At 46.0% G+C, this 10,667-nt stretch overlaps 1 pseudogene; it reads left to right on the top strand.

Annotated features, from left to right (window-relative positions):
- The first annotated feature begins 8,913 nt into the window (after nucleotides 1-8,913).
- Nucleotides 8,914-9,813, top strand: LOC140905599 (olfactory receptor 51G2-like; annotated as a pseudogene).
- Nucleotides 9,814-10,667: the final 854 nt, after the last annotated feature.

The raw sequence follows: 10,667 nt of genomic DNA, 5'->3' as shown, positions 1-10,667 counted from the left end.
AAGAAAGTCCTTGCTTGGAGCTTTCTGTACAGGCCAGTGTTCCTAAAGATATGTACATCATGGATCTTTCTGGACCCGTGTGCATTAATGTCCGTGAAACACCCACAGTGATCCAAAAGCACCTGCAAAACCATGGAAAAGTACCATTTCTGACTGACGTGCTTGATTGCAAGGTAGTCCGGTGCCAGAATTGGAATATGCATGCCATCTATCACCCTCTGCAGTCAGGGAAACTGATTTCCACAAAGACATCCACAATGTCATGCTTGTTTCCAAGAGTCATGTCTTTCACAGTAGGATGCAATTAATGGCCTGGCACACTTGCATGAACACAGCCGCAGTGGTCAATTTCTCCAATCCAAACTGGTTGGCAACCAGCTGGTAGCAGTCTGGAGTCGCCAGCTTCCATACTGCGATTGCCGCACACTTCTCCACTGAGAGGACAGCTCTCACTCTGGTGTCCTTTCACTGCAGGGCTATGGCGAGCTCAGCACACAGTTCCAGGAAGGTGGGTTTCCACATCCAGAAGTTCTGCAGCCACTGCGCGTCATCCCAGACTGCATAACTATGTGATTCCACCACTCAGTGCTAGTTTCCTGAGCCCAAAAGTGACATTCCACTATGTTCAGCAGCTCCATGAATGCCAAAAGCAATCTAGTGTTGCTGCTTTCCATGTCGGACACCATGTCAGGCAACCATGACTGCTGTTGTCTTTGTAATTTCAGGAATAACTCCACTGCCACTCATGAAGTGTTAGTGAGAGCGAGCAGAACAGTGGAGAGCAGTGTGGGATCCACACTTGCAGATAGATGTGGCAGGGAAAGCAGAAAACAAAGGACATTGAAAAATGCCCTGAACTGAAGATGGAAGCACATGGCATGCTGGGACAGAAAGCTATGCATTATGGGGCATTGAGCCTGCACCCATGATGTGCCACAATTCCCTTGGCTCTCCTGCAAGACGTAGCAGCAGAAGGGGGAGAGCTGCACTATGGGATAGCTACCCACAGAGCACTCCTTTCATTGGAAATGCAAGTTTGAACATGCTATGCCACCAGTGGAAGACGATGTGAACACACAACCGTGTGTTCTTTCTTATCATAGAATATCAGGGTTGGAAGGGACTTCAGGAGGTCATCTAGTCCAATCCCCTGCTCAAAGCAGGACCAATGCGCAGATCCCTAAATGGCCCCCTCAAAGATTGAACTCACAACCCTGGGTTTAGCAGGCCAATGCTCAAACCACTGAGCTACCCCTCCCCCGAGCAATGAAACACTCAGCGGAAAGACTCTGCCAGCGTAGACGTACCCTAAGGTGTATTTTTTTTAACAGTGAGGGTAGTTAACCTTTGGAAGAATCTATGAACGGCCGTGGTAGATTCTCCATCACCAAGAATTGTTAAATCAAGGCAGGAGGTTGTTTTAACAGCTCTGCTCTAGGAGTTATTTTGGGGGCAAGTCTCTGGCCTGTGCTAGGCAGGGGGTCAGAATAGAGGATCACAGTGGTACCTTCTATCCTTGAGATCTGATCTGTGGTGTTAGTAGCATGGCACTACTGCACGGCGTGTTGTACTGATAAATATGTTACAGATCGCGAGGCGCTCGGATGTTAGAATAATTGGGGCCACAGCTAAGTGCCTTAGAGAGATTTCAGCTCTGTGAGCCCCATAAGGACCATTTGGTGCATTGGGTGGAGAACGTGAACTCTTCCCAACACCCCTTGGAGATGAAGCTTGTCATTAGCACAGCACCCTTTTGAAGAGGGAGTTCTTGGCCCTGTCTGCAGCTCGGCAGTAAGAGGGGAATCAGGACGTGCTTTCAGAGAGTGAAGGATCTGGAGAGTGTTGCCTGGGCAAACAGAGCCCTGCTGGGCTGCCCCTTGGTCTGATCCTGACACCCATACCCACTCCATGAGCAGTGAGAACCACTGTAGAACTGGAGATCGATCTCACTCCCTGCACCCAAATTTCCAAGATCAACAAGTTTGGGGGTCACTGGATCTGGGGAGGGGGTTGTTTGTGTCCAATGTGGAGCTAGCAGCAGGCATCTGGAGCTGGGATGGAGTCATACCATTTTCTATTTAAAATGTTCATGGCCTTGCTTAGCCAGTGTGTTCATGTCTCATGCTTGAGAAAGAGGAGGAAATCCTCTGAGCTGTGCCTCCAGTACCCAGTGACTTTGCTAGCCCATCCATGTTATGTCCGGTTGTCTGTGGCGTAACCTTCATCCTTACAAATGGGGACTCTGTAGCCCAATGCAGAGGAGCACAGCATCTCTGCCACTGATGGACTGTGTGACCAGAAATGTCCACTAGCTAATGCTCAGTGCTTTTATTTGTGGATGCTCCGCTTGAGATATGGCCAGCAGCACCAACTCCTGAGATTTTATAGGAAGTATTGCACTATTTCCTGTCTTTCTGAAAGCCCCAACATCTGGGGTCAAGAGACCACACAGGAATCTCAGATTTCAATTTTCTTAGAAGAGTTTATTTTAAAAAGTGTGTTGCAGAAAAGCTAGAAACCCCAAATCAGATGACCCCAAAGGCTCAGAAACCAAATGAAAATGAACCCCACATTAGCATATTTTAAAAACTTATTATTTTAATCCAGTGTTTTGGGGTGTGACTCATACTTGTTGAACTGGGCTGGGTGATAATGTGCACAAAGTTCAAGAGATCTGAAGGGCAAAAGTAAAAAAAAATTAACAGTAAATGTTTTTCAAAGTACATCAGAAGCAGTAAAACTGCCAAACAATCAGTGGGATTACTAATTGATCAAGGTGCAAAAGAGGCACAGAAGGGAGGTAAGGCTGTTGCAGAGAGGCTAAATGAATTCTTTGCACCTGTCTTCACTGCAGAAGATGCAAGGGAGATTCTCAGTTCTGAGCTATTCTTTTTCAGTGACAAATCTGAGGAACTCTCCCAGGTGTCAATAAAGGAGGTTTTAGAACAAACTGATCAATTAAACAGTAAAAAGTCACCAGGACCATATGGTATCACCCATGAGTTCCAAAAAAAACCCTCAAATGTGAAATTGCAGAAATACTAATTGTGGAATATAGCCCATAACTTAAAACAGGCTCTGTACAAGATGACTGGCACATAGCTAATGTGATGCTGATATTTTTAAAAGGCTTTAGAGGTGATCTTGACAATATAGGCTAGTAAGCCAAACTTCTGTGCAAATTGGTTTAAACTATAGTAAAGAACAGAATTTCTTTTCAAGGGTCAATAAGCATCTGGACAAGGATGATTCAGAAATAATAGTGTGTTTGAACTTACAGAACGCTTTTGGCAAGGTCCCTAAAGGCTGTTAAGAGTCTTAATAAGCAGTCATGGGATAAGAAGGAAGGCTCTCTCATGGATCAGTAACTGGTTAAAAGATTGGAAACATAAGGTAGGAATAAATTATCAGTTTTTAGAAGAGAAAGAGTTTAATAGTGTCTCACAGAGATGTGCACTGGGCCCAGTGCTGTTCAACATATTTATAAATAATCTGGAAAAAGGGGTAAACAATGAGGTGGCAAAATTTGCAGATACAAAGCTACTCAGTATACTTAAGTCAAAGGAGATTACAAAGTGTTACAAAGGGATCTTACAAAACTGGGTGACTGGGAAACAAAACAGTGGATGAAATTCAATGTGGATAAATACAAAGTAATGCACTTTGGAAAACATAATCCCAACTATACATAGAAAATGATGGGATCTAAAGTAGCTGTTACCACTCAAGAAAGAGACCGTGGAGTCATTGTGGACAGTTCTCTGAAAACATCCACTCCATGTGCAGCGGCAGTCGAAAAAGCAAACAGAATGTTGGGAATGATTAAGAAAGGGATAGATAGTAAGACAGAAAATATCATATTGCCTCTATATAACTCCAAGGTATGTTCATATCTAGAATAATGTGTTCTGATGTGGTCCCCCCATCGAAAAAAACAATGGAATGGGAAAAGGTTCAGAAAAGGGGAACAAAAATGATTAGGGATATGAACGGCTGCCATATGAGGAGAGATTAATCAAACTGAGACATTTCAGCTTGGAAAAAATTAATAAGGGGAGATATGATAGAGGTCTATAAAACTATGAGTGGTGTGGAGAAAGTGAATAAGAAAGTGTTATTTACCCCTTCACAAAAACCAGGAGTCACTCAATGAAGTTAATAGGTAGAAGGTTTAAAACAAATGTATTTTTTCACACAACACACAGGCAGCCTCTGGAACTCATTGCCAGGGGACGTTGTGAAGGCCAAAAGCATAACTGGTCCCCCAAAAATGAGATAAATTGATGGAGGAGAGGTCCAACAATAGCTAGTAGCCAAGATGGTTCGAACTCAGCCCCATTCTCTGGGTGTCTCTAAATGTCTGATTGCCAGAAGCAGGGAGCAGACAACAGGGGATGGATCACTTGATAGTTGCCCTGTTTTGTTCACTCCACTGAAGAGTCTGCACTGGCCACTGTCAGAAGACAGGAAATTGAGCTAGATGGATCATTGGTCTGACCCAATATGGCCGTTCATATGTTCCTCAGTTGTTCAACTGATGGATGGGCTGCTGCAGAAAATGGATAGCTGCCATGATGCTGCCCAACTGCAGCTACCTGGATCCCCAAGAATAATTGGAGGCTTTTCATCTGCCTCTTCCTTGTAACATAAATGAAGGTTGCACTGATGGAGTCTCTGGCTGCACTTTGGGTATGGAAAGGTTGAAACTTCCTGACTCATCTAGGGCTGGGTTATTATGCCCATCAGCTACTCTAACCATCCCTCCCATCAGTGTGCAGCCACCTCCACCCTGTACAACCCCATTTCAGCAGATCCTGTGGGCAGTGGCTACTCTGACAGGCCCTGGTAGCACATCTCTGATAAGCCTGTGCTAGCCGGGAGTTGGAGAAGGTCCTCGAGAAGATGTAGAGGCAGAGAAATTGTTGGTGGATGGGCCTTGTTCAGAATAAATCACTCAGATCTGTGCATAACTTTGGGGATCCCTGAATTCTGGGTCCCTCTTTTCATTCCTCAGGGAGAAGGGAAGGGACCCCACTCCTGGAATGATCCGAGGGAAATTTCCATGTAGGGAGTCCCTGGCTTGCACCCTAGGTTTGTAATGCAGGAAAGGGAGTAATGAGGCCCCATATTATTATTATATTTTATTTTATTTCAGCAAGATCACAGCTGTGACAGCATCATCATTACCTCTAGGCTGCCCCTGAGGTAGCCATGTGACTAATCGGAACCGTACGAACAGTGATGACAAGCCCGGATTCCAGGAATAGAGCCTGCAGCTGGGCTGGTGCTGCACTGCAGTTGGGTAGCATCATTGCACATCCCCTGTGATTTGGCCTCCTGCAATTTGCCATTGCCATGATGGGGGTTACAGCTGGTGCACACTAAGTCAAGCAGCTGAGGTTCCCTGATGGCCAAGTAGGCCCCAAGGGAATGTGCAAACATGCTTCATAAAGGCAGTTCCCTCCCTATCTGAACAGATACTTCCTGCTGCCCATGCAACCTCTCTGATGACTACTTGTCGTTTAGGGTTAAGACCTATAGTCTCAGCAGCTCCCCTTCTAGCAGGAATTGGGTACGTTGGCAGGTTTCACTATCTTTAAAATGCAAAGTGAAGGGGAAAGGCTGCAAGCTGTTTCCATTTGCAGATGTTCTGTGCATTGTCAGAGGACTCAGCTGGGTGATTGGGGTGACTCAGTGATGGAGATGGAGGCCAGGGAACACTAGGCAGCTTGGGAACTCCTCCCCTGTATCTGCCCATGCTCCACAGTGGGTTATTCAGGCTACCCAGAAATCTAAGATTTGAAGAGAACTCAGAGTGTTAAAATCCCAGTGCCTCAAGTCAGGATTTCTTAAGAGGTCCCTTTTCTATCAGTGCCATGGGCTCTGGGACCGATCCTGCCAGGAGCTGAGAGAGAGGAGACCCCATGGAATATCAGTGACTAGTTCCCAAATCATCTCAAGTTTATTTGCTCCTGGAAATTTTATCAGCAAATTCGTTTTCAATTATTTTATTCTCTGACTTTATTGTGAAGGCAGGAATTCAGAGCTGCATTGTTCTGTGGTAACAGATCCAACAGGGCATATTTCTGTTTTCTGATTGGCTGAGGTCTCTAGAATCTCTGCCCTGTAGAGTTCCAGGGCTACCGGCATCTCTGCCCCCTCTCTGGTCTCCAAGTGCCAGAGGTCAGGCCTCATAACCTGCCTTTTATTGGGGTGGAATCCTGCAGTGCACCCACCCTCAGACTGGGCCCTGGGCTACAGCACACTGCAGGTTGACTGTGCTTGTGTAGCAGGGCCGAGTGGGCTATACACCTGTGCTTTTTCCCTCTGGGAGGCTGTGACTAGTGGTGAGACAAGTGACCAGCCAGCCTTCCCGAACCAAAACACTGTTCAATTTGAACGGTAGGAAGAAAGCGTAACATGGGAGAATAAGATGATTTTCAAAGAACTGTCTGTACGCTGTCTGGACTCCAAGCCCTGAAACTCTAATGGGGATCCAGGCAGGCCGAGGGCCTTCAGACTTCTCCAGCAGTCTCTGTGAGAATCAGTCTGAAGAGCTTCTCAGCAACAGCTGCCCCACTTCTGGACAGACTGTGAGATGACTTTCCTTGTGCTGTTACTTTCCTTCCTCTTTTTTTTCCAGCAGCCTCTTATTAAACTAAGAGCAGACATATCGGATTAACCTAATATAGACATGACATAAACATCCCAATAGTTAACCCAAAAGAGCAGTACAGCAAACATTCCCAGAACTGTGTTTAACGTACACATTCATTATGGCAGCTCAGCTCCTTGTCTGTCCCGATACCATTCCCTGGTGGTATGTATTTTATGAATACAGGACAGAGACAGTCAGAGTGAGAAAGTCCAGAAGACTACTTTCATGTGTGAAACGAAGTTCCATTTCAATGAATTCTCATGCAATTGACTCTGAAATCTATTTCTTGTTAACCATGCTGGGGTTACGCTGTACTAGAGAGTGAGAGCTCAGGGGATGAATATTTTTCATACTGATCCCAAGGCCTGTTACCACTCCGGAGACAGGCTACAGACTGACAGAACAGAACCTGAGGAGAGCCAGTCAGTTATTAACCCAGGGACAGAGGAGCTACTAGACTTCTGTTTGCTGACAAGGGACTGAATGAGGGCTGAAATGCGCAATCTGTTCAGGTTCTGAAGAAATCCAGATGAGAGATGCTACATTTTAAGTCCCATTCCAACCTGAGAAATCACCTCTGAAAGAAGATCAAAGGGAAAGAATGGGTTGTCATGTGTGTGCTAAAGTACAGCTGTATAAATATTATGTGAAAACTTTTCATTGTAAGACAAATTTTATCAATCCAACTGTCATGACATGCGTGTATATTGAAAGCCAGTAGCAGAGTTGTTGGAATCTCTACAGGAAGGAGCAATGGAAACTTTACAGCTTAATGTCTTTTGCTTCAGAACATATTTCAGAAGTGCTCCACATACGTTTGCAATGGGTTTGTATTATTAACTCTTGTTGTTCACTGAACAGTTGCATGATACTGTCTCCTGGTAACTGACCAGAAGCTGTTTCTAACACTTACATTCAAGGTCATGAACACAATGCCTCTGCAATACCTGTGGAATACCTTCCAAAAAGTCCTGTGAGAACAGAACTGCTGGTCTGTGTTTCAGCAAAGAGTGCATCTGAGATCCAGGAAAGGGGAATGCAATAGTGATTGTATGTAATTTTTGCCCGTCACCTATTACAAGAGTATGTCTGAAGTAACTTCCGCACTCAATGAGATATTAATGAAAACCTAGTGTTTGCACTATTCAGCCATGTGTGAAGCCAACCCCCCCCCCCCCCCCCGAAGCTAAAGTAACTGTCTGTGTTTGCCAGGTATATATAGACCCTTGCATGGGGAGAGGATGCAGGTCCTGTGAGGAGGTAGAGAAGCCTGCAGGATGATCAAACTTTCTAAATTTTGTCAATGCTGACCAGGGAAAGCACTTCAGCTTCTCTTGAAGGGATCCTTGGGGAGTCAGACTGTATCACCGGGAGCAGTTGGTAAGGGAAAGTTAATACAGCTCTGTTCTGATTGAATTTACACATGTAAATATCGAGTGATGCCGCTGACGTCAATGGTGCTGAATTCAGAACCTGGACCTGAGAATTTATCCAATATCCTGGAAAGAGGCAGTGACATAATTTGGACTCTCAGGAGTGGATGCAATAAAAAATGTATATAATGAGGCAATGAAACATGTTTCTAAATAGCTTCTATGCAGGACAGACAAATACAATGACCGTTTTCACCATGCACTTGCCATGTGTTTACATACGTCATGATACAATAGGGCACACTCAGACATGGAGGACAAAAAACTGCATGTGTGGTAAAGTCATAATTGTAAAATCACACAGTGCTAAAGTAGGCTGTGGAACTCTCAGCCACAAGACATCAATGGGGCCAAGAACTCAGAGAGATTCAAAGAGGGATGGGATATTCATATGGCTAAGCAGAAAATTCAATTACAGTAATGAGAGTTTTTAAAAGGGTCTTGTAAGGGCTTTAAACCTTCCTGATTTATACCACAAAATATGTCTCTAATTAGTGGGTGTCAGGGGAAAACAGTCCCTGGGAGCAAGTTATGTCATAGCTGACTATTGCAGAGCTTCTTGGAGCTTCCTCTGAAGCATCTGGAACTGGCCCCTGGATATTCAGCTATATTGACTACAGGTCTGATACCATCTGGCAATGCCTATCTTCTTCTTGGTGGTGAAAATCCAAGAAAATATTTTTGCTGATCTTCTTCAGCTCCTGGGAGTCTCTAGTCTTCCATTGAGATCAGAAAGATGTCTCATTAAATATCATCTAGTCTCCTGTTATTTTTCTTTTCAGGAAGGAAAGCTCAAAACTCCTCAGACCAGCCTGGTATATTATGTCATCTGTCAATGACACTAAATTCAACTTTGCAGTGTTCCTTCTCACAGGGATACTTGGGCAGGAAGATGTCTATCTCTGGATCTCTATCTCCTTCTGCTCCATGTATGTTATTTCAATAGTAGGAAATTCAGTCATTCTATTCATTATAAAAAATGATCCAAGCCTCCATGAGCCCATGTACATTTTCCTTTCCATGTTGGCCAACACAGACTTTGGTTTATCACTATCCACTATGCCAACGATACTGGACATATAATTGTTTAACTCTAGGGAGATCAGCCTGGATGCCTGTTTTGCCCAGGTCTTCTTCATCCACTCACTTTCATTAACCGAATCCTCCATGCTGTGGCTGATGGCCTTTGACCATTTTGTTGCGATCTGTAACCCACTGAGATATGTTTCCATCTTAACTCCACTGAGAATAGCCAAAATGGGACTGGTGTTTGTGCTAAGATGAATGGCCCTAATATTCCCACTCCCCTTTCTCCTGAAACAGTTCCGATACTGTCAAGACAATGTCCTCTCCCATTCCTACTACCTGCACCAGGAGGTCATGAAGATGGCTTGTTCGAACATCACAGTCAACAGCATCTATGGCTTGTCTGTTAAACTCTTAACCATTGGGTTGGATTTGTTGCTTATCTTTCTCTCTTATGTGATGATCATTAAAACAGTGCTGAGCGTCGCGTCCCCCATGGAGTGCCTTAGGGCCCTGAACACCTGTTCCTCCCACCTCTGTGCTGTCCTGCTGTTCTTCATACCAGAAATTGGCTTGTCTGTGATACACAGATTCGGCTATAGCTCTTCTCACTTGCTTCAGATTCTCCTGGGCTATGTCTACCTCCTGAGGTCCCTTCCAACCCTGATAGTCTATGATTCTGTGGCACCTCTCTAACAGTCACCGAGCCCACTGAGGTGACGGTCAGTGCCACGCGGCTGGGCCCTGAGTCACCAGGGTACCCCTCACTGATGCAGGGCAGCCGACCTCCTTCCCAGGTAGGGGCCCTGCTGCTGATTCTCCATCCATCAATGCCGTGGCTGCAACACCCACTATGGAGGAAGAGCCTGGCATCACCGAGGGCTTCCTTCCCATTCCCCTGACAGCTGAGCCCGACCGAGAGGTGCCACCCCCACGGTAGCTTAGCTGCTGGGGCCCATGATCCTGATTCCATCCTTCTCCCTTTTTCAGCTCCCGATCCCTGCCCCGCCCTCACCCCTGCTAACCCCATCTCCCTCCCCTCCACCTCCCTTGGTGCTGCCGCCCCTGGGGTTGTCTCATTCCCCTTGCCAGTGGATGACCCCCAGGGAGCGACCTTCATGTTCCTCTGTCCCAACCCCATAGGGGCTGCTATTTTCCCTCCACTTCCCCCTACTGAGCCGAGGTCTGAGGTGGGCTGCATGGTGCCAGCACATTGGGCACCATGCTGGGGGTCCGCCCCCTTCCTGACCATCTCGGTTGGCTATGACAGGGGCAACGCCAGAGGATGGCCAGAGGTCCGTGACCCCGCCCCCCAATAGGCTGTGAAAGGACCTGCAAGAGTTTCTCTAGGATGCCCGTGGGTCCCCAAATAACGTGCAGCTCACTCTCCAACTCTGGGGGGACTTTTATCAAATCCTCCGGGCTGTGAGGGCCATTTTGGGGGAGGGTAAAGGGATCAAGAGTCTGGCTGTTTCGGCCTATCCATGGCTTCCGTGACTCCCTGCTTGCTTATAGGGTCAGCCATGGATTATTGCATGGCCCAACTGCAT

This window comes from Lepidochelys kempii, chromosome 1 (genome assembly GCF_965140285.1).
Source record: "Lepidochelys kempii isolate rLepKem1 chromosome 1, rLepKem1.hap1, whole genome shotgun sequence".
NCBI classification, from domain to species: Eukaryota; Metazoa; Chordata; order Testudines; family Cheloniidae; genus Lepidochelys; species Lepidochelys kempii.
This window is presented reverse-complemented; position numbering and strand designations above follow the sequence as displayed.